Here is a 25,775-nt window from a genome sequence, read left to right as displayed (position 1 = left end):
CATATCAATTTTCTATGCTTTAACTATGGATTACTGTCTACAATACTTCTCCTGAAGAGAACTTCAAAAAAAAGGATTGATGAAATGCTTTCTAGTGTGCAGGCTTCCCTGAAAGCTCAGTTGGTAAAGAATCCACCTCCCACCCCAGTATTCTGGCCTGGAGAATTCCATGGACACAGTCCCTGGGGTTGCAGAGTTGGACACAACTGAGCAAATTTCACTTTTTCTAGTGTGTAATATCTGGTATTTATTTAGATTTAACTTTCATTAAATACTTTCCTACATTGTTTTATGTCATTTCTTATCTTTCTTAAATAAACGGTCCTGTATTTTCTGAAGTGTATGTTTAGGACAAACCTCTTCCATCACTTATTTTATTACTAGAGTTTCTCTCCAGTATGTGTTTTCTGATGTTTGGTAAGGTGAGAGCTCTGATTAAAGCCTTTGCCACTTTCCTTACAGTTATAAGGTTTCTCTTTCAGTATGAATTCTCTGATGTCGAGTAAGATGTGAGTTCTTGATAAAGGCTTTTCCACATTCTTTACATTTGTAAGGTTTCTTTCCAGTATGAATTCGCTGGTGTTGAAAAAGACTTGAGTAGTGACCGAAGGCTTTTCCGCATTCTTTACATTTATAAGGTTTCTCTCCAGTGTGAATTATCTGGTGGCAAGTAAGACCTGAGTGCTTCCTAAAGTCTTTGCCACAATCCTTACATTTATAAGGCCTCTCCCCAGTATGAATTCGCTGGTGTTCAGTAAGAGTTGAGTAGTGACTGAAAGCTTTTCCGCATTCTTTACATTTATAAGATTTCTCTCCAGTATGGATTACTTGGTGTTTAGTAAGACATGACTGCTGTCTAAATGCTTTGCCACAATCCTTACATTTATAAGGCTTCTCTCCAGTATGAATTCTCTGATGGTAAGTGAGACCTGAGCACTGGTTAAATTCTTTGCCACAATCCTTACATTTATAAGGCTTCTCTCCAGTATGAATTCGCTGGTGTTTAGTAAGAGTTGAGTAGTAACTGAAGGCTTTTCTGCATTCTTTACATTTATAAGATTTCTCTCCAGTATGGATTACTTGATGTTTATTAAGACATGAGTGCTGTCTAAATGCTTTGCCACAATCCTTACATTTATAAGGCTTCTCTCCAGTATGAATTCTCTGATGGTAAGTGAGACCTGAGCACTGGTTAAATTCTTTGCCACAATCCTTACATTTATAAGGCTTCTCTCCAGTATGAATTCGCTGGTGTTTAGTAAGAGTTGAGTAGTAACTGAAGGCTTTTCCACATTCTTTACATTTATAAGATTTCTCTCCAGTATGGATTACTTGATGTTTAGTAAGACTTGAGTGCTATCTAAATGCTTTGCCACAATCCTTACATTTATAAGACTTCTCTCCAGTATGGATTACTTGATGTTTAGTAAGACTTGAGTGCTGTCTAAATGCTTTGCCACAATCCTTACATTTATAAGACTTCTCTCCAGTATGAATTTTCTGATGGTAAGTGAGACCTGAGCACTGCTTAAATTCTTTGCCACAATCCTTACATTTATAAGGCTTCTCTCCAGTATGAATTCTATGGTGTTGAGTAAGGTTTGACTTCTTATTAAAGGCTTTGCCACACTTCATACATTTGTGTGATTTCTGCTGCATATGAATTACCTGATATTGAGTAGGACATGAGCTACAAGGAAACACTTTGCCACATTCTTTACATTTGCTTGGTTTCTCCCTGGCATGAACTTGCTGATGCAGACTGAAATGTGAACACCTAAAAATGGCTTTGCCACTTTCCTTAGCCTTGTAAGGTTTCTGCTCTGTATGGATTCGCTGATGTTGAGTAAGCTTTGAGTTCTGATTAAAGGCTTTGCCACACTTTGTACATTTATAATGCTTCTCCCCAGTATGAATTCGCTGATGTTGACTAAGATTTGAGCAAGACATAAATGCTTTTCCACATTCCTTACATTCATAAGGTTTCTTGCCAGTGTGGATTTGCCGATCTTGACTAAGCTTTGAATTCTGATTAGAAGCATTGCCACACACTGTACCTTTGAAAGGTTTCCATCCTGAATGAATTTTCCTGTGTCTACTTAGACTGGCTGAGTTAGTAAAGGCTTTCTCACATTTCTTACACTTGTAACTTTTCTGCGGATCCTGAATATTCTGCTGTTGAGTAAGATTTGAAGACTGATTAGAAATATCACTATATTCACAATTATAAGTCTTCTCTCCTGTATGTGTACTTTTCTGTAGTGGAAGACCTGATGTTTGATAAAAGATATTACTACATGTACAATTTTTAGAATCCTTGTCTGAAGATTGAGGTCCCTGATGTTTCATAGGGTTAGAGTCTTGTTCAGTTTTAGACCCAGTTTCATTGCATGAATAGCTTCTCAATCCATCGTAAATATTCTTGTAATTATTGGGGGTAGAGCTCTTGCTTAAGGCCTGATTCGTGTTATTATATGTGAGAAGTTGTTCCATATTAACCATATCATGATGCGTATTGAACAATGATGGTGGGATTAACTCTTTTCCATTATTATCAACATTACACATTTTGGAACAGAGAGAAACTGTCTGTTGGTGGAAGAATAATGACCCCTTGCTCACAGATCCCTCAAATTGATTATATTGTGAGTTTTCCCCATCATTTTTAAATTTCTGGTTTTCAAACGTGCTTGAATGTGTGTGTAATTGAAGCCTGTGTTCAGAGTGGTTTGAATGAGTATTTGCAGTAGAGACTGGATGACTTTCCAGATTTTCCACATTTCCCTTCAGAGAACGTGTATGTTTCAAAAAATGATTTAAGCCTTTGCTTGAAAAGGTACACATCTCTGCAGATGTTGTTAACTGAAATGGGTGTTTTCCCCAATTTGACTCACATTGCTCATTTCTTTTGGCAGTAATGTCTGCATTATGTGAAACTGTCTCAGTTCCTTTATGTCCATATAAACATCTTCTAGGTCTTTTACAAAGCCCTGTATAATCCTGGTCTTTCATTAAATGTTCATTTCCAAAATGAGCTCTTTCATGTGTTTCTAGGTTTGCCTTTTGGATTAAATTTTCTAACCTTGGATTCTTTGACATCAAAGCACGGGTGTTGTGAGAAGACACAGCTGAAAGATACCAAATAAAAGTTTATCAAAGTGAAAGATATCAAATCTACTATTCTCAGTGAATATCCTTAAAGATGTAGAGAAAATAGAGACACAAGAATCAAGATGCAAGAGGATTAGGCAGACTTGGAGTTCATCTCTCTCCACAAATGCATCAAGCATACATCAGAAATGGAACAACTCTCACAGAGGCCCCTCTGAACACTAGCAGAGGACCTACAACACCTAAAACGACAAGAAAGATTCCCACTTAGCTAGTTAGGACCAAAGAAAGAAGGAAGAGGAGAGGAAGCGGGATGGGACCTGCAACCCTCGGGGGGATCGGAAGAGAGGAGGTCTCCATGTCCGGAGAAGCCTCTCACTGGGGGAGCTCAGTTGGGACAGAAGGGGAGCCTCGTTCTCTGTGGGAAGAGAACATGGCAATGGTCTGTGGCAGCAGGACAGAGTGAGATACACACGTGGTACTGACCCCTGCCCTGTCCACCCAGCCTGAGAGGGTGTCCACTGCTGCAGACAAGGGCTGGGTGCTGGAAAGTGGGGTGTGGAGAGCAGACCCAGGCAGAAGACTGCTGTTGGCTGTGAGGAGACATCCTGAGGGGACGGGAGGGAGGTAGGAGCTCTGCAAATGGGATGCTTGTGGAGGAAGCCTGAACCACCATAGAGCAGAGCAGCGTTGTTGAGTGATGTCCGAAGGGAAGAACCCCACTGCAGCCTCTCTCCCCATGTGCTGGCCCCTTGTCCCTGGCAGTAGGAAGGGCTGCCACCCGGGTGGGCTCTATTGAGGCCCAGCCATGGCCTCCCCCATGCCCCTCCTCTACAATCAGCAGACTCCTATGCTCTGGGGCAGCCTCTGGAGCAGACACCTGTGGGTGGGCCACATGCTCAGATGGAGCTGAAAGCACAGCTGAGCCTCAGGGTTAAGAATGAAAAGCTGAAGTGTCTCCTTGCAGCTGCACTAACCATGCTTTTACACAGGCAACTGGCTGTGTCAACTCAGTCCCTATAGAGCATCTGAAGGACAACCAGGGATCCCCCAGTCATGGAGGTGTAGCTTTAGCAGCTGTAGACATTGTGGGGATGTACGTGGGGAGGTGGGGCCAGGCCACAGTCTGAGCTGCCCCATAGCACCACAGTGGATCCAGCTCCATGAAAGCAATTCTGGGCCCTGATTTCACTGGATCTATGCTGGTGACTTGGTGAAAACAACATCTGAGAGACACCAGGGCCGTGTGCCGAGATACCCATGGTTGAGGTGGGGCCAAGTGCAGTGCCGACCAGGGTCACTTGAGACTCACACAACGCGTGAGCACACCCCGAGGGGAACATCCCCAGACCAGCAATCCTCAGGGGCTTCTCTCCCAGACGGTGTGCTCCAATCCCACCTGCCTCCACCACAGATCAGAATCACAGTGAAGAAACAGATCTGGGGGCTCTGTTCCACCAACCAGGAAGCAGACCCACCACAGACAGGACGGTGACAGCCACAGATCCACGGGGAAGCCCCCCTCAATATCCAGGGCAGGCTAGGGTCACAGTAACAGCAATCAAAGCCCAGATCAAGGGGAGAAGGGCACAAGCCTGTGGACCAACCTCACCCCACAGGGGGAAGACAACAGAGCAAGAGGAACTAGGATCCTGCAGCCTGCAGAACAGACCACAAACCCAGAAAATGTGACAAAATGAGAGGACAGAGAAGTATGGTGTAGAGGAAGGAGCAAGACAAAAAGCTACAAGAACCACTAAATGAAGAGGAGACAGCAGTCTAATGAGTACTTTCTGACTTAAGTCATCTTAAATGGAGACGCCGCTAGGTGCCTTCTAACTCTTTAACCCACTTCTTATTTTAGCGTGTCCTATTAGATGTCTCGGAGAAGGCAATGGCGCCCCACTCCAGTACTCTTGCCTGGAAAATCCCATGGACGGAGGAGCCTAGTAGGCTGCAGTCCATGGGGTCGCTAAGGGTTGGACGCGACTGAGCAACCTCACTTTCACTTTTCACTTTCATGCATTGGAGAAGGAAATGGCAACCCACTCCACTGTTCTTGCCTGGAGAATCCCAGGGACGGGGGAGCCTGGTGGGCTTCTGTCTATGGGGTCGCACAGAGTCGGACACGACTGAAGCGACTTAGCAGCAGCAGCAGCAGTAGCATTAGATGTTTCAACCTAAACATCATAAATGATACTGACGTAGGTCTAATCAGAAAGTGAGGACACATAGGACAAAGTCTGGGGAAGCTGATAACAAGATTATTTAATAAAGAAGTAGTTCTTGAGAAATTAAATAAGAAATGAGACTTTTCCAATATGGTGGGAACACAGGGGAAACTATCAATGCTCTGTGGAGATCTAGTTGGGAAGGAAATCTAAAAGAGTAGGTATATACTAAAACCGATTCTCTTTGCTGTACAACATTGTAAACCAGCTATACTCCAATGAGAATGTGTTTTAAAGATTATATTATCTAAAAATTGTAATAGTTTGAAACCATTAAAAAATATAGTGGAAAATGTTTTAAGCTCTTATGCCAATTTATTTGAAAATTCTTTGAGCTAATTGAATATATTTAAGCCTTTTAGCATTGAGGAATTGCACCAAATACACTTAACATTTCATATGAGTTCATATGAAGAAAACAGAAACTTTGAAGTAACACTGAGATTTGCATTCTTTCTCTTTAGGGAGGTTTTGGTTTATGCAGTGAAGAAATTACTTAAATTTAAAATGTATAAGATCATATTTGTAGCTTCCAGTGTTTTAGAAATTATAAGTCAGAAAAAAAACCCTCTGTCCACAGTATTCTTACAACTTTGGCAGTATGTCTACGATTCCACTCACATACTACCATCTAGTGGTAGAAACAAACTTGAATAGCGGCGTCTTAGAGTTATTCAGAAATGTGCACAGTTTTCCTAGGGCCCCCAGGAAATGCAATAGTAACTGATTCATGCAGGTTGTCACAGGCCAAGAGGAGATTTTCAGTTCTCACTGTGATTGAGAAAAGTAATCACTGGAGATGAATTCAGGAATGACTTCAGAGACAGAATGGGGCAGGTGATATCCGCCCATGACAGCAGCAGAAAGAAACCCAGGCTTCTCTAAAATCATTTCCACTGAAGCAGATCTTCCCAAACCACATGACAGAGGATGACTTCCTCACTGATCCTTGGACCTGTCATTGAGTCATCGGCTCCATCCCTTCACACCTACCTGTGTACATGGCTGGCATCTCCAGTCTCCTTACATCCCAGGGATTCTTCATTTGCTCCAGAAAGGTGATCAGGTCTGGCTTAGAGACCACAAGACCTGCTATCAGGAAAAGGGGTGTTTGTTTTGCTAGAGATTCATCAGTTTCCACTCTAATATGTATTCAGGTGAGAAGAGAAGGCACGTGTGCTAAGTCGCTCCAGTCATGTCTGACTCTTTGCCACCCTGTGGACTATAACCCACCAGGCTCCTCTGTCCATGGGATTCTCCAGGCAAGAATACTGGAGTGGGTTGCCATGTCTTCCTCCAGGAGATCTTCTCAACCCAGAGATCGAACCTACTTCTTTTACGTCTCCTGCATTGGCAGGCAGGTTCTTTACCACTGGTGCCACCTGGGAAGCCCAGAGGAGGCATGGTAGAATATTAATACAGCCTGGAAATAAAGTATTTGGGGACATCATTTCCTAGGCTGTATTAACATTCTCTGGTGGCTCAGCTGGTAACGAAGCCACCTGCAATGTGGGAGACCTGCGTTTCATGCCTGGGTTGGGAAGATCCTCTGGAGAAGGGAGTGGCTACCACTCCAGTATTCTGGCCTGGAAAATTCCATGAACTATTCCATGGGGTCGTAAAGAGTCGGACACAACTGTAATCTTGCTCATTATATTAACACTCTAGAGAAGGCATGGTTGAATGTTAATATAGCCTAGAAAATTACATCCCCAAACACTTTATCGAAAGCACTTTTATAACACTAACAAATACATAAAGAAAAGACCTTGCGATTCTAGTCAAGTACTACTAAGGCCAAAGTAAGTAAGTAGTAGAAATCTGATTTGAAAAGGAGAGTGCCACCCTCTTATACCACAGAACCTGGAGAATTACCACTAACCTAGAAGAAGGAGGCAGATCACATCAAGGAAAAGTCAGAATCTTAATGAATCATCATGAAGTCTTCTTTCTCAACTCAGAAATACCCATTTTCCCATAGAAAGCAGGGATCTAAAACTATTGTAAGAAGCAGAAGATTCCAGGAGACATTCTAGAAATACAGGAACCAAAACCCAGTGGGTAGATAAGGGATTCTGGAAAGAAGTTATCCTCACCCAAGGAGGCCAGGTTCCTGTAGTTCTCTAACATCACGTCCCTATACAATTCCCGCTCACCAAGGTCCAGGCATTCCCACTCCTCTTGAGTGAAGTCTATGGCCACATCCTGGAACGTCAGCCGTCCCTGAAATACAAAGTACAGATGCCATGGGGCCGTGGGAAGACTTCCTAATGTGACCCAAGATGAAACCAGCAAGAGAAATGGTTTTGATTTAGGAGAGTGGCTTGTATTATAAAATAATATAATTTTTACACAGTAATATTTTCTACCACATTTTTAACCCCAAGAAAAGAGGATGAGATATGATCATCAACCACTACAGAAATTCTTCTGATTTGGAAGAGAAATTACAAAATAATCAGATCAACATTGACATATTTATTTTTGAGTGTTGTACTCATTTGACAGAGGATAAACTGTCTATCAGAAGAAACAGGAAATATTTTTAAAAAGCACTTCCTGATCCAAATGTTCTGGAGTGGGCTCAGTATGTCACATTTTTAACAAGCTTATTTGAACTAGTAATGTTGAAAATTCTGCTCCATGAGTGACAATGTTTGAACATCAATGAAGCAGAATAGTAAGGAAAGAATTCATGTTTAACTTTGAACTTTAAGTGCTTTACAGATTTTACAGGTCTGATACGACAGTAACCTCAGTGACAAGAATCATCTTAATGATCTGGTATATACTATATGTCTTTCTGACAGTTTTTCAGAGTCTTGAATGTATAACAGAAATAATTTAAAATCAATAATGTTGCTGTTGCATCTTTTGGCAAATATTTTAACAAACATTCTTTAAATGACAGCTTAACTTTTACTTCAGTTTCTGACTCTAGACTTTAATAAAACAGAGACAAATGCACAGAGCTAACTCTAATGAAAGTTTATAGAAATTCCTGTATTTGTAAATAATACTAAAAACAAGAAAAGTGTTAGTCACTCAGTTGTGTCCTACTCTTTGCAACCCCAGGGCCTGTAGCCTGCCAGGCTTCTCTGTCCATGGGATTCTCAAGGCACGAATACTGGAGTGGGTAGCTATTCCCTGCTTCAGGGAATCTTCAAAAAAGAAAAAGAGAAAAATCAATCAAATGATGTTAACATGTTCATTCATACAGACATACACTAAAATGGGATACTTAGTAATAGAGAAAAATTGTCATGTCAATAAAATCAGGATAATTTTTAACTGATTGAAAGTGTACATAAATATTTGAGGATGATATTATTTTAATTTTTTTAAAATAGACTAGGGTGCAGACATATACAATGATAAAAAATTAGAGAGCTCTGGTTCTGAATCTTTTAATGTCCTGCAAAATCTGTATCATTTAAAGGGGACATTAAAGCCCCTTGGCGGGTCACAGCTCTCGGAGGACAGACTGTGTTATAGCTCTCAGGTCTCGAACAGACCGTGTTATAGCTCTTAAATAAACCAGTGTTACAGCTCTATTTATTTAGATAATAGCAGGAAAATCCATCTTTGAGGCATGAGGGCACGTTGATCCAAAGACGCGAAGAGATCACTCCATCGCGCGGGAGAGAGAGGGAGCAAAGAGGGGAGAAGAGGGCTTTGGCTCTTCTTTTTATATGTTTCTCCGTCCCTGGGCCTGCCTTATGTAAATTGGGCTTAGGCAGGAGTGTTGTTTGTTTTACCTGACCTTCTCACTCTGGCCCTCGGACCTTCCTTTGTTCTATTTTCGCGGGCTTTCTCTTCCAGGTCTTTTAGCCACTGCCATTTTGGACTCTTTTTCCCTATTCTAACTACCTAACAGGCATATCCATCATTTTTTCTTTCCAAGACCCTTGTTCAAGACAGGGAAAAAAAAAAATGAATTTCATAGCGTGGAAATCTCACAGAAGCACCTGAACCAGTGAACATCAGAGGTCATAGGGTACATGGAAAAATGCATTATCACTGACGGGTATTTTGGCAATATTAGGAAAACCATGATCTCAATCTATCAAGAAAAATGTCCGTTTTCTGCAAATTCCACCTCCTATATACCTCCCATGATCTGTAGCTTAATAGTCCATTTTTTATTACATATTTCTTATCAGTATAGAGGTTTGTCTATGCTACTTTAACTTCTGACAAATTCTGGAATGCTGAATTCATTCTACTAACAAGGACATTTTCTTACTCCTGTTCTTCCTGTTCTAAAGAGCTGAATTGCATTCACATGTAAATTCATCATGGCATTTCCCCAACTTCCCTAAGATCCCAACACCGAACTACATCCCAATGGGAATCTCAGATACCAGTGCCTCCCCATGTTCATCTCTCACAAAGTGAATGTATTCAACATTGAAAATCACTATTTCATGCTGAGAATTCATCATGCTTTATAGCCGGGATACAGACAATGGAGAAAAGGCTTTGGGACATCAGGGAGACGCAACCTGAAGAGCTGGTTTTCACTATTAAAAAAAAAAAAAGGAAAAATAAGGTGATAACAAGCATCCTAAGCAGAAAAATTAGCAGCAGAGAACTAAAGGTTTGCAGATTCTCAGTCCAAGCATTTCAGGAAGAAAAGCAGACCCAGCCCCAGACTTATGACAGGACACATACCTGAGAAGCTGCCATTTCCTCCTTTTCTTCCTTCTGCTCTGGGTCTTCTCTGGGGATGTTACATCCCAAACTCACATCTGCATCTTGAGAAAATACCTTCAAAGGCATCCATGCAGCTGTTTAACCTGCAACTGCTGCAGGGAAACAGAAGAAAAAGTTTTCCTGTTTCCCTCACCCTTTTCTGAGCTCCTTTTCGACTTTCTGTGGTCCCAATCTGTAGTGGGGAATCAAGACTAACCTGATAATGCTAATCACATCCTGGTGCTCTACACTATTTGCAGATCGTCCGGGCTAGTTCTTCTCCTTCCTTTTCGAGTTACAGAGAACAGCTCACGAGAGACAATGGACCCTGCTTCTGGGCTAGCTGACCCAGCCTATGAGGGTTGTGAAAAAAATGCCAGAGGAAGACCCGCATTCAGAGCCCTGAGGGGAAACCTCACACCTGAGACCTCAGGAAGAGAGGATTTAGAGAGGGAACTTCTAGAAACAAAGAAGGTCAACCTGATTCCCTGGGGAGGGGCTCTTTCTAGGGTTAGTGTGGTGGTCCACAGCCTGCCTGTGCCCTTGGGGGTTGGGAGGGGAAAGGTGAGAGAGTGGTGGGAATCACCTGGGGGTCTTGGGTTCCTGCCAGGCTTGACTTGCAGAATTCTTCCCAAAGATCTCCCCTGTCCTTAGTTTTGTTCACCCCCCTCTGCAGCCTGGGGACACAGGTTTTCACAAAATGATTTGTTTTGTGACCACCTCTCTGCAGGCGTGGCAACTCCAACTTCAGAGACCAGGAGCCTGGAGGCATGTCCATCCCCGCTTTCTTGGAAAAGAAACTGTTGCAGGAAGGGGGACCCCTTCCAGGGCCCGAAACTGGGCTCTTGTCTAACACTCGGAAATGAATTGCCCGAGGAGACACATGTGCTGACAAAGCAAGAGATTTTATTTGGAAAGGGCACCCGGGGGGAGAGCAGAAGGGTAAGGGAACCCAGGAGATCTGCTCTGCCACGTGGCTCGCAGTCTTGGGTTTTATGGTGATTGGATTAGTTTCCAGGGGGGTCTTTGGCCAATCATTCTAATTCAGAGTCTTTCCTGGTGGCCCACGCATCGCTCAGCCAAGATGGACGCTAGCAAGAGGGATTTTGGGAAGTGGATGGAAGTGAACGGACACGCGGTATCTCCTTTTGACCTTTCCCCCACTCTTCCAGCTGCTGGTGGTTTATTATTTCCGTATTCCTTATCAGGATCTCCTGTCATAAAACAACTCATGCAAATGGTTACTATGGTGCCTGGCCAGGGTGAGCGGTTTCAACCAGTGTGCTTGCCCTAACAGCTCCCCCCTGAGAGACTTCATACTCAAGATGCTTCTTGGGAATTGGGGCGGAGGTCTCTTTCTTCCGTAACTTCTTCCTGCTGTGCCTGGGCGTAGGCTTGCCTAGCAGAGCAGAAGTCTCTCTCTACCTGATCTAAGTTGGGGTGTTCCACATCTGAAACCAGCTTTCACCCTTGTAATAACAGCAATTTAGTTTGAAACTGTTGGCACCTCGCAGAGAAGAAATAGACAGGGGCCAAACAGGAGACCTAACAGGATGGTCATCGCTGGTCCCCAGAAACAGGAGGCAACATCTGGGGTGAGGGCTGCAGGGTTTGTGACTTTTTTTTTTTTTTTTTTTTTTTGATTGGCTGGTGGTGAAGCAACAGAGCTGAGCTCCAGGAATCTTGTGTTTAGTCTGAAGTTACCATCCTCCACCTGGGTGGGGACTCCAGTTCTGTAGAAGAACTCAAAGACATTGTTATGCATATTTTTTTGAGTAGGAGCCAGGACTCTGTCTCAAGGCTGTACCACCATTCGATTATTTCTCCTCTGTTTCTGTATTCCCTCCCTTCCCTGATTAGCAATCATTTGAATCCACCCTTTGGAACTCAGGGAAGGTCAAGGAGGCTGAATGAAGCCTATATCCTACAGATGAGAAATGGAGAACACACAGCAGATCTGTACTCCAGAGTCGCCACCCCACAGAGTCCTGCTCAGTTTTAATTTAGGGAACACGACAACTATGACTGTGATAACTTCCTGTCAAAATGGGGCACAGGACTGCCTCAGCTTGGAGAAGAGACACTGAATTGGAAGTATTCCTGAGTTCCAAGTCCTAGATCTGAGCCTTGTATGATTAAAATCTCAATCCCTTGGTCTGCCATTTTGTTGTAACAGACCCAATTAGTAGTAGCTGGAGGAGGGATAACTGGAATTTTAATAGACAAAATAAATCTCTTTTATTTTTTTTTTTTTAGAAGAATAGGCCTGAAACTCAGTCTGGACCTGACACTTCGGGGAGACTTTTAGCCAGATGGCCAGTTGCCTAATTTTATAAAAAGTAAGGTATAAGTTACTAGCTTCCAGCAGACATTGTTTTGAGAATGGTGGCATCTAAGCCTGACATGACTCAGAAAACTCAAGTGTTTAGCAATACAATGTCTAATCTGAAATTACACCCATAGTAACACCTGGTTATTTCCCAGGATGTCTGAAACATATCTGTTGGGGTCCTTTAACGGACCGGAACCTGGTGGTATGGAGACGACGATAAGAAAGTAAAAGAGAGAAAAAGACCAGGGGACCTAAGCTCTGATGGAGCAAAGGTGCTTTAATGATTTTTCTATGAGTATATATAGGCTGCAGTACAAGAAACTTCTTTCAGGAATGATAGAGATCAGAAAACCAAATGTACAGCAACCGTTATCAAGGGAACAAGGGGTAATGTTAGTCACAAGGTCAGGAGACAATCCATCTCTCAAGAAAGGGGAAGGAGACTAAGCTGTTTTGTCCTAAGGAGAATGTTTACTAAAGGAGAGTCATGCTTGCCTCACACAATGACCTCAGTCCCTGGGAGCAGCGTGCTTTTCCGCTTGAAGAGGGACAAAGGACTCATGAGAGACATCATGTAGGAATCCTCCCATCAAACATTCCCTGACAATTCCCCCTTATTTATTTATAATATTTGTAAGAAGAGTTCTGACCATCAGAATTTGTTTAGTTTTGACAATCTTTGCATGAAGGCAATGGTAGACAACAAATATAATTGTTAAGACAATCACCAAAATTATGGTTCTAGATCTAATGTTATGAGTAAGACTTTGAAACCATCTACATGGGTCTAACCCAGATATTTGATCAGCTAATTGTTTAGCTAAAGTTTCCATATCAATGGAAGAGGGCAGATTATTAGAAAAGGCTTCAAATATTTTTTTTTGTAATAATTGTACATTCAGAGAGGCATTATCATGTATGTTTTGTAAATGAAACTTGATTTGTTCTCAGTTGTAGGCACTATTATTAAAATGAACAGGAGTAATAAAAAATTGAGTAGAATTTTAGTCACATTTTAGCATCACCTGTTTTTGTACATTTGTTAATTGATCTCTAACCCATTCAATGGCTGTTTTTAGTTTTTGTATTTCTTCTTGAATTTTTTCATCTATCTGAGCCTGAGTGGCCCATATAGTATGGGCATCTTTAGTCCAATTTTGAATAAAATTATGTGTCTGAATAGAGGTTTGTAAAGCAACACCAGTGACAGCAGCAGTGGTGCAAATGGCGATTAATCCCAAAATACTAAAAATCAGCCATCCAATGAATCATTTAGATTGCCGGAGCAATTTAGTAAGCAACTGGGAAGCAAGTCCAGCCATGGGACTTTCTTTCCAGGGCTGTTGGAGATTTATTGGTAACCACAGACTACGTCGAGATCGAAGAATTAAAAGAGAATTATATCTTAAGGAAATAGAGGAGTTAAGACAAGTATATAATCTGTAATTTATGCAAGTTACAGAACATATAGTCTTATTGAATTGTAAGTTTTTTATAGCTATAACAAAAGGAAATGGAACACAGACTTGTATAAAATATGATTGATTATAGCAAAAGAAATAATTGTTATAGCTATGATTGGTCCCTGTGGAATGTCTGGTCTAAGTCTCAAGTTCTTCGGTGTTTGTAGCAAGTTTTTAGATGTCTCATTGTTTAGGCCCAATCTGTTTATCAAAGATGATTCGAGGACGAGGTGGGGGCCATTCTATCATCAAGCTAGCCAAGAAGTCTTCTGTCATGGTAATGTTTTATTGTAGTATTAGTAACCTTCTATGTTACTTGAGTAATATAATCATATATAGTATTGTTAATATCATCTGAGCAGTTCAATAACCACATACTATGGGGTCTCCTATTGACAATTGTATGATTAGCTATAAACATTAATTTTTTTGGTTTGGCCTGACATTTGTCTCAATGAACAGGAATATATTTAAAGTTCTTATTAGTAAACCCTTGGCGTGTTGTTCTTTGTTCTTTTTCTAATTTTTTTTCTAAAGTTTTAGTAGTATAAACATGGTTCACTGACAAAGAAAGGGCAGTGAATAATCTAAGTAGTGTCCAAAAATCTTTTTTTGGAGGCAGGACGAAAGCCCAAGTTTGTCGACTAACGTTTATACATAATTTTGCTGGGCCCATACATAAAGGAAGGACTTCATAACCTAGAACGATATTAATTAGTTTTTCTTTTTTTTTTTCAGGATGAGAGGGCCCCTCCAGTTCTAAAGGAGGGGGCATATGTGTTGACTCATTAGTGGATGTGATTGGTTTTATATCTGTCTATTTTACAACCTGTAATAAAAAAAGGGGGTTAGGTATATAAGCCCAGTAAGTGTGATCAATCAGGTCAGCCTGAGCGGGGGAAGCAAAAGCAAGTAAAGCAAGCATAGCAAAGAAAAATATTTTTAGGATTCTGAGGCATTCCCTGTTGAGAAATCAGGTTTTTAGTTTAATCAGTAAGGGTTTTTATCTGCCCCCAAGTAGGGAGATCATAAGGTCGATGACGTCAAGTGTGGCGTTTTTTGGAAATTTTTAATGTCGCCATGGCTTATATTGGAATTTTTTCTTCTTGGGTTTTTTGCTGTTTCATCTCTAGTCTGAATGTTGGGGGCCCCCCTTAGGTTGAATTTTCTGAAGAGGAAGTCATGTGAGCTCGTTGGATCCATCTGGAGAAATAGAGGCTGCCGGAGCCTGCCGGCAAATGAACTGGTCAAGAACGCAATTACCAGAGTACCTAGGAAAAAGAAGACTCAGAAAGAGAAAGATGGGGTTGAGAGGGACGGAGTCCGCTTGCGTCTGACTCCGCCAACTTTATTGAAGAATACCACGCCGATATATACGCTAACAGGAGTTACTAAGAATAGATCGAGGGTTTGCATACGTGCAGAGCTACAGATGTTTTAAATTCCCACACTCAAGATCAGTAAAGCGTTAATTACCCTAGCGCCCAACACGATTAAGATCATTAGAACATTAGATAGAAAACAGGCTTCATCAATAGAACATTAGATGGAAAACAGGTTTCGAGCATGATGAGCTTATCAGCACCAGAAAAACAGGCAAAAAGGTCACCGGTGTGTTTTTTCCCTGAAGGAGACAAGTGCCAGTCTATACTTTAACAAGAAGGGGTGGCAGGACAGAGAGAGACCTTTTGATCTCTCTTAGGGCCGTAAGGGGCCCGTACATTCAGGCCGGCTCCCTGCAAGAAGCATATCTTTTTCTTGTAAGATTAGTTTTTTAGATTTTTATTAATTAGTTAACCTGTCTTGATATCAAATGGGCAAAGGAAAGGAGGTGTCCTATAATGTTTTAAAACCTTTTTTTTTGTTTGTTTGTTTTTTGTTTTTGTCAAAACATCTCTTTGTGGTAAGTTTAAAAACTTTAAAACAAATAAGGCTATATTAACAATAGTTATAAAAAGAGAGGAAAGCGATAGTGATGAAAACATTTTTAGGAAATATTTCAGTCTAAAAGAAAAAAATCATTCAGAAATCTGTTTGGGACTGGTATTTGGCTGTGGTTTGTGTTATTTGGGGCAGAGGATTAGGAGTAACCATTTAAATATTTTTTCTTAAGTGAAATTATTGAAAAGGTGATGTAGAACAACTTGGCAAATGAAATGTTGCTCACATCTAAATATATTTGACCTTGTCTTTGAAAAAGAAATGTAGCTTAGCAACTGTTGAATCTCACTGTTCAGTGTGTTAAAGAGGATGACTACACTTTGAAGACAGACCTGAAAAGAAGGCAAACATTCTACATTTTTTATATTTTTAGGAACAAATAATCTATTCAGGAAATGGTGTCTTTTTTTTTTTTTTTTATGTCATTTTCGCCTTGCTTTAAGAATCTTACACATTGGGAACAGAAATAGTCACACCAACAATAGTTATAGGCTTAAAGACTACACTACACCGGAATCTAGCAAAGTTTGCTCTGGACAAGGAAGACAAAAGTGTTCATGTGTATTTTCTCTTATTTAATTTTTTATTTGCAGTTACAGTGTGTAATGTGTTTGTCTAATCATGTCTTGTGTTTGTGGACTATAAGGAAGGTCTGCAATTGTTTAATAGAGAATGAATGTAAAAATTGTTTGAACTGTTTAGAAATATAGGCAGAGTCATTGTCTGTTTTTATAGAATTAGGTGTTTTTATTATCGTGAAGTAAGTTGATAGGTGGGTTATAACATGTTGTGTAGTCTTACCTTAGAGAGGTGTTGTCCCTAGAAAAGAAGAATTTGTATTGATCAAGACATGTAAGAAGGAAGAGGAAGAAAGTTTAGGACAATGAGTTACATCAATTTGCCATAAAATTTTCTTTCATTTGTCATAAGCCTTTTTAAAATTTTAGCACCTAATATCTTTAAAAGTTAAAAGGCCAAAACAAAGTATGATAGCATAATAAACAAATGTAATGTTTATTTCAAATAAACATACCATACTTTGTGGTTTTCATTCTGATCCACCCAAGCATTTTAACTGTATTTTTAAATATATTTGCAGTCTGAATGTATCTGCTGACCAAAGTTAATTTTGTTAAATATTGTTTTCTCAGAATTTTTCTCTTGTATCTAATTTGGTTTAATTTGGAGAAAGAACATTTGCTGTAGCTAGAACGACAATGAAAAACTAGTCTAGTAAAGCTTATGTAAATACCACTTTATTTTATAATAAATGTTTTAACAATTAAAAAAATATTTTTGTATTCATTATTTTATTTGCCATTTCTTATATCTTTCTATTAAAAGCATATATTTTACTTTTCTATAGCAACCATGAAATGTCTTGTATGTTAGCATTTTATAGGCCATTGAACATATTTTTCAAATCATATTATATATATACATATACATTTTTATATAAATATATATTTATATTTATTAACAGCTCAAAATCTTTTCAGCTCTTTTGCAAGAAAAACCCCTTTTAAGAGTAAACCAATGTTCAGCAATTAATGCTTTAAAATCTTACTTCATTTGGAAATGACCCAGCCATTCAACAAACTTCTACTACTTAGTTCAGCACAACTCTAGAAACCTAAGTCACTCTAATCTCAAGAGATGGCTCTAGATTATAGATAATAGATCATTTTATCAAAAATATAATTATTTCTAAGAGCTTATTAAAAGCTTTTATCTCATTTATATATTTGTATATATATATATATATATATATATATATAAAGAGTTACCTTTTTGTTGACAAACTTAGTTTACCTTAAACCAAGGCATAATAAAAGTATTATATAATGTTGATGACTCAAGACATGTCTCAACTAGATTAACAAATAATTATATTTAAATCACATTGACATTTAAATAAACATTATACCCAACATTGAACACCCTTTAGTTCATGTAAAGCTGAATCCAAATAGAGCTCATGAATTCCACACTATCCAAAAACAAAGACATACATTGAGACATAGATAATTTTAGATACATAGACATAGTTCTCCGTTTGAAATTTAAAATATCTTTTTGTTTTATTTATTTATTTTGAGCTCCACCAATTTGTTAATGGCTGGAGTCCTAGATAGAGTGGGCTGTGTATCCCAAGGACATGATAAGAGTTAACTTAAGGTTTTTTCTTAGGCCTATTTTTGTTTCTCAGGCAGAATGGAGCTCAAAAAAAAAAAAATATTTTAACAAGTTAACCTTTTCCTAACTGCACGTGCAAGAAGAACCGGTTTTGCAATTTCAAAAAAGATTTTATTTTCATCAGTTTTTTCCAGAGTCTAAAGAATATCATAGCCATTCAGTGTCAAAAATATCATTTCTCCTTTTTGTAGCTATAGTATATTATTAATGATATATGTATGAGGGAATTGTTGTCACATAGGAAGTAAAGCCTTGGCTACAAAATTTTGACAAATACTAGGACTGTTATGGAGACGGCAATGGCACCCTATTTCAGTACTCTTGTCTGGAGAATCCCAGGGATGGGGGAACGTGGGGTTTATGTGACATCTATGGGGTCGCATGGAGTAGGACATGACCGAAGTGACTTAGCAGCAGCAGTAGCAGGACTTTTAAGCATACCTTGAGGTAACATAGTCTACTGAAATCTTTTATGAGGCCCGATATGATTAGGATAAGGGAGAGAGAAAGTGAATCTCTCCCGGTCTAAAGGGTGTAAAGGTATATTTAAAAAGCAATCTTGTGAATCAGTAATAATAATGTGTCAATTTTGAGGAATAGTAATAGGTGATGGGATCTCTGGTTGCAATGTACCCATAGGTTTCATAAAAGAATTAACTTTTTTAAACTCTGTTAAGAGACACCATTTGTTATGTTTCTTTTTTATAACAGAAATAGAGTTCTAAAAAGAGCAAGATTCTTCAATATGTTTCCATTTTAATTGTGTGTTTATAAGTTCTTTACTAGCTTGTACTTTTTCTTTTGTAAGGGGCCATTGCTTTGTCCAAATAGGCTCATAATTTTTCTTAGTTATTTTAATAATTGTTTTGTTTGTTAAATGAGCAGTGGCCCCTAGGAAAAATGTGGAATGTATATCTGAGTTTGTCATTGTATAAGTAAGTCTCTTCCTATTAGATTAAAGAGTACATTTATCACATAAGGTTTTAATGTTGCAGGTTGGCCTTCTGGTCCCTCACATGAGTCTATTTGAACACTTGGATAAACTTTTTGTACTTTAGTTTGAGACATTTTTGCAATTTGGCAAGAGACCTTTTGTACAGGCCAGGACTTGGGCCATAAATGTTTGGAAATAATAGTAATATCAGATCCAGTGTCGAGGAGACCAGAAAATCTTTTACCATTAATTTTGATATTTATATTTGATCGTGCATACTCAGATACTAATAATGTCCACAAAGATTGTTTTTGATCTGTACTGTCAAACCCATCTGTCCGTACATTATTAGAGGAATTAATAGAAATGTAAGATAAAAGAAGTAATTGAGCAATTTTGTCCCCCTTTTTGAATTGGCATAGAATCTGAGATGACATCAGAATTTGAATCTCTCTTTTATAATCTGAATCAATTATTCTAGGGTGAACAGTAATTCCTTTAGAAGACAGACTAGATCGGCCAAGCAAAAGACCAAAAGTTTGTGGGGGCAAGGGGTCTAAAAAGTCCGGTAGGCACTCTAGCAGGGACTGTTTGAGGTAAAGGAAAAAATCATTTAGGGCTGGTATATCGACGGCAGCACTGCCGGATGTTGAGGGTTTGAGGGAAAAGATAGAATCTGCTCCTGTTTGGAGTTTCCTGGAATATGTTTTCCATCAATATCAAATTTAAACTTTTGGCCCAGTGCATTCTTCTACGGCAGCGAGGGCAAATTTTTTGGTATTTTATTAGCCTTTTTAGGGCAGTCCCTTTTTAAATGATTTTTATCTCTCCAATTAAAGCATCCTTCATTTCTCTTTTTAAAGGTAGTAGCCATTGCCTCAATCAGCATTTGCATCTTTTGAGTTTTTGATCCTAGATTGTGATAAGCTTTTAAATAATCAATAATAATTTTAGTCTCACAAATTGTAGCTATAGCTCTGACATTTCTGATTTGCATTCTCATAAGCAAGTAATTTCTCTAGCTGTTTTTTGGTTTCTTCTCCGATTACAGTACGGGAAATAGCAGCTTCTAATCTAGTTTAAAAATTAGCATAACTTTTCATTAGGTTCCAACAAAGGAGAGACTTTTGGAGTTGCGACTGTTGGCAGAGGAGAAGCATTTGGAGCAGCCGGGGCAGGGCTAGTAAGAAAATTTTGAGATATTTTGTATTGTTTTAATTGGGCCTTTTGTAAAGTTTAATCATTTAATTTATATTTATGTAATAAGTGTTCTGTCTGTTGTTGAATATTGGAAGGTCTAGAATGTACCTTGAAATGGCAGAATTATAGCTTTAATAAGAGCCCATAGGGGCTAGAGATCAATTGGAATATTTTTTCCTTGTTTGGCTGCTCATTTAAGAGTTGCTTTGACCTGGAGCCAAATTTCTAAATTAAAACTGCATTTATCAGGAAACTAAGGATTATGTTCAACTACTGTTTGAAGGCAAGCCTCTATTCATTGCCGTGAAGCCAGAAGTCCCTGAAATTTAAACAAATGGTGAAGTAAAGTAGAAAAATAATGGGGCTGGCCAGCCATTTAACCCATGCCTTAGTACTTACCGACCTCAATAGGTCCCTGAGTCATTCCGCCCGCTATGCCACGTATACCAGTGTCCCTGTTCGTTGGCACCATTTGTTGCGGTCCTTTAATGGACCGGAACCTGGTGGTACAGAGTCGACGATAAGAAAGTAAAAGAAAGAAAGAGAGAGAGAGAAAAAAAAAGACCCGGGGACCTAAGCTCTGATGGAGCAAAGGTGCTTTAATGATTTTTCTATGAGTATATATAGGCTGCAGTACAAGAAACTTCTTTCGGGAATGATAGAGATCAGAAAACCAAATGTACAGCAACCGTTATCAAGGGAACAAGGGGTAATGTTAGTCACGAGGTCAGGAGACAATCCATATCTCAAGAAAGGGGAAGGGGACTAAGCTGTTTTGTCCTAAGGAGAATGTTTACTAAAGGGGACTCATGATTGCCTCACACAATGACCTCAGTCCCTGGGAGCAGCGTGCTGTTCCGCTTGAAGAGGGACAAAGGACTCATGAGAGACATCATGTAGGAATCCTCCCGTCAAACATTCCCTGACACATATCTACTCTATTTTGACTATTAACTGTAAAATTTTCTTTAATAGTCAAAGCAGATGTCACCATTAATGATGTCAGTGTTTCTCTAGGTATGAGAAGGTGCAAGAATTGGGACTCATAAAATCTCCTGAAAAGATCTAACTATCTGAAGGCTGTTCTGTCAGTTTTTTCCAGAGCACAGAGTGCCTCATTCCTGATTTTCACCTTGAACTCCTTTCAGGGCCGTTGAAAGTCAGCAGTTGCAGTGGCCATGATTTAATCTCTGTAGATGTAGATGGCAAGTGTCAATCTTCAGTTGGCAGAGCCCCTTTTTGCTCATAAACTTGACCATGATTTGCAAGGGCGCATTTCATGACCATTTTATCTCATGGTGCTGAGAATGTCCATTCTCAGGTTTGGCAACGATTTTGTTGACAGGCCACTCAATGTGCTGTTACTGGACTAGGCCATTAAACAGTATCCAAATTCTCTGGACCACCTGTCTTACTAGCCTCTTGCTCCAGGAAAACATTCCCTCTTGTTGCTTTTTCTCATATCTAGAGTTACACTGTTATCATCATCTATCCCATATGGAACTATATATAATTTTATCAAAGGCCTCAGTCACACATTTGGCAGTGTAAGAAACAGCAATTTTGTAAAACAGGTGAAATACAAAGAACATAGCCAGCAGTATTAGTAAGTCACAAGTAAGACTTAAGTTAAGAGCTTCCATTAGATGTAGCCCAGTATATCCCAGGTCATCTGACTTAGTCTATTCTGTATGAATCTTTATCTTTCAGGGAAATTATACATTGGCACCACCATCTATAAGGCACATAGCCCAGTTGTCTAGTGTTATTAGACTGATTATCTTTAGTATGATTTAATTGTTTTCAACACAGAGGAGACTTTAAACCTAAATTACCATAGCCTAGTGTTATCTATATAAGTCTATCTGATAATTGTGGGAGATTTCTTATTCCTTTGCTGAAACTTTTAATATCATGAATGCTGAAGGGGCTTGGAGATCAGGGAACCTCCTACATGGTGGGAGGGAATGTAAGCTGGTGCAGTCACGTGGGTGGACCGAGTGGAAGTTCCTTAAAAAACATAACCTCCTGACATTTAAGGAAATGAATTCCGTGAAAAGTAGACAAAACAGATTAATCAAAGAATTGACAAGTTTTATAGATTTTAGTAAATCATCTGCAATTCTGAAATGACCAGTTTTGATCTAGCATTTCTAAATTATCTAAGTTAAATGTGTAAGAATACACATATGCTCACATATTCCTTCTTGGTTTTCTCACTGCTAACATGGATACCTTCAGATATTTATATCTTGTATTCAATGTGTGTTATATAAATTATATTATGTATATATCTTCAGATATTTATATATTGCATTCAAAGTATGCCAAAGCCATGAGAAAACGGTTCCTTTAAGCCTTACAAGACACATGTGCTAAGAATGATACTGGGTAAGATTTTATAAATCTTGGCTCAGAATTTTCCCATCATGGCTTTTGACTATTCTTTTTGTGACTTTGTTAAACTTCCATTTGCTTAAATGAGCCCCTGAAAAGTTTTAGCTAACAGAAGAACAAAGGACAATTGCAGCAGGTGAGTTTATGACTCTGAGTTTAGGTCCTCAGAAAATTCACAGCAAGCCTTGAGGTCCCCTGAGGAAGGTCAAGGCTAGAACCAGGCAGAGAAACTTCCAGTACGTGTTCAGACCTGACCCTGGGTGAAGTGCTGTGGGTCCCACAGGCTGAGTGTGGAGGGGTCCATTCAAAGAAAGACGAGCAGGGTTCTGATGAGCTCTGAGGGTAACACTGAAGGGGGGGCCTGTGCAGTAGACCCTGGGTTTCAGCAAGACTGCTGGTCCCAAGGAAGGGGTCATCTAGTGCAGGTGCTCACAGGACTGGCTGGTGTGAGTTCAAGGACCTGCAGGCTGCCTGCTCCCCAGACAGACACTGAGGCAGCAACAGCATGGAGCAGTTCAGGGGAGCTCTCAACAGTACTCTGTATGATCCTTCTTATTAGTACCACCACGATGGCCAAGTAGATAAAAATGGGAGTGGAGACACAACGTAGCAATGGTGGGAAATATATGAAGTTATGAGAGGTTTAATGGCAGTAAGAAACTAATTTCTACAGATGCCATCCCCCTGTGCTACAAATCATTACGTTACCTTTCCTGCAAGCTTAAATAGGTGGGAGAGGTTAATGCTGGTGGTGCGTTAACCCTTCATCCATTCCACATCAATTGTAACACTGAAAAACCATTCACTTTTATTCATTAAGATACATTAATTTTACACAGATGGAATAAAACCTTTTCCAATTGTTGTTTGATCCTTGATTAAAATACACATTACAAGCTTCTAAAAACTTTCCTGTTTCTCTGATGAAATGATTTGAGAATGTGATTTATATGGTTTACAAAATGGAGGCTAATTTAGTAAACATGGATGGACATTCGTTATATTAATATGACTTTTCCAGAAAGAGTGTTCTATACTTACATCAGCTAGAAGAGAAGGTGTCCTTACTTCAAGCCTGCCAGATAATATGCATGATTTCTCTATGTTGCTGTTATCAAAATACCTTCGATTTTCATCAACTATCCTTCTTTTATGCTTAAAAAGCAAGTGACATAATTATTGAAAACTTAGAGCAAACTTCTGTCTTACTTTGAATTATTCCCTGAACACTTACATCATGGTGACCACAGAGGTGTTTGACATCAGTGACAAATACATCCATTCAGAGGTTTAGTGTGTATATAACATGACTGTGTTCTTAATCTTATAAATTGGAGAATAAATGCAAATGAGTCCCACTTAATATAGAAGGGCTTCTCATACCATTGGGCAACAACCATCAAAAACATAAGTTCATATATACAGTAGAAACAAATCACAGCATGTAGTAATTTGAGAGTTGAATTACATTCGTTTTGGTTCCTTAATAATCTCAAATAACGTTAACATAAACAAGGATACATTAATAATAATTATACCTCTGCAAATGTCCACCCCCTCAACTTGTGATCAATACTAACGTTATCAATTTTGTATGTGTTTTACTTAGGTAATACTTGCTACAGTGTTTCTGCTTAGAATAATTCAACAAAAGTGGTATGAATGACATGCTTTCTAGTATGAATTCTCTGGTATTGAGTTACTTTTGATGTCTGATTAAGCAGTTTTCTACATTTTTTTTAATTCATGTATCTTTCCAAAGAAAACACTCGTTTTTTCAAAATTGTATATTTAGGACCAAATTTTTTATCACTGATTCATTTCTAGGGTTTCTCTGTAGTATGAATTCTCTGACTGTGAGTGAGGTGATGACTGTGAGGAAATCCTTTGCCACATTCCTTACATTTCTAACATTTCTCTGCAGCATGAACTCTCTGATGTCGAGAAAGACTTGAACTCTGGGAAAAGGCTTTGCCACATGCTGTACATTTATAAGGTCTCTCCCCAGTATGGATTCGCTGATGTTGAGTTAAAGTTGAACTCCGCTTAAAAGCCTTGCCACATGCTGTACATTTATATAGTCTCTCCCCAGTATGGATTCTCTGATGTTGAGTTAAAGTTGAACTCCGCCTAAAAGCCTTGCCACATTCTGTACATTTATAAGGTGTCTCCCCAGTATGGATTCGCTGATGTTTATTTAAAGCTGAACGCTGATTAAAAGCCTTGCCACACGCTGTACATTTATAAGGTGTCTCCCCAGTATGGATTCGCTGATGTTGAGTAAGAACTGAAAAACTGATAAAGGCTTTGTCACATTCTGTACATTTAAAAGGTCTCTCCCCAGTATGGATTCGGTGATGTTCAGTTAAACCTGAACTTTGCTTAAAAGCCTTGTCACATGCTGTACATTTATAAGGTCTCTCCCCAGTATGGATTCGCTGATGTTGAGTTAAAGTTGAACTCTGCTTAAAAGCCTTGCCACATGCTGTACATTTATAAGGTCTCTCCCCAGTATGGATTCGCTGATGTTGAGTTAAAGTTGAAATCTCCTTAAAAGCCATGCCACACGCTGTACATTTACAAGGTCTCTCCCCAGTATGTATTCGCTGATGTTGAGTAAGAAAAGAATAACGGATAAAGGCTTTGCCACATGCTGTACATTTATAACGTCTTTCCCCGGTATGGATTCGCTGATGTTGAGTTAAAGTTGAACGCTGCTTAAAAGCCTTGCTACATGCTGTACATTCATAAGGTCTCTCCCCAGTATGGATTCGCTGATGTCGAGTAAGAAATGAATAATTGATAAAGGCTTTGCCACAGTGTGTACATTTATAAGGTCTCTCCCCACTATGGATTCGCTGATGTTGAATTAAAGTTGAACTCTGCTTAAAAGCCTTGCCACACGCTGTACATTTATAAGATCTCTCCCTAGTATGAATTTGCTGATGTTGAGTAACACATGAAGAGCAGATAAAGACTTTGTCACATTCTGTACATTTGTATGGTTTCTCCCCAGCATGGATTCCCAGATTTTCAGTTAAATATGAACTCTGATTAAAGGCTTTGCCACATGCTGTACATTTGAAATGCTTCCATCCTGTATGAACTTTCCTATGTCTACTTCGATTTGGTGAGTTACTAAAGACTTTTCCACATGTATTACACTTGCAGTGTTTCCGCTTACTCTGAATTATCTGCTGTTGAATAAGTTGTGAAGACTGGTTAACAACTTTACCATAATCATAACAATTATAGGTCTTCTCTCCAATATCCAT

General features: G+C 39.3%; 1 pseudogene; it reads right to left on the bottom strand.

The window, feature by feature from the left end:
• Nucleotides 1-380: 380 nt before the first annotated feature.
• Nucleotides 381-25,775, bottom strand: LOC122692803 (annotated as a pseudogene).

Source organism: Cervus elaphus, chromosome 4 (genome assembly GCF_910594005.1).
Source record: "Cervus elaphus chromosome 4, mCerEla1.1, whole genome shotgun sequence".
In the NCBI taxonomy this organism is placed as follows: Eukaryota; Metazoa; Chordata; class Mammalia; order Artiodactyla; family Cervidae; genus Cervus; species Cervus elaphus.
This window is presented reverse-complemented; position numbering and strand designations above follow the sequence as displayed.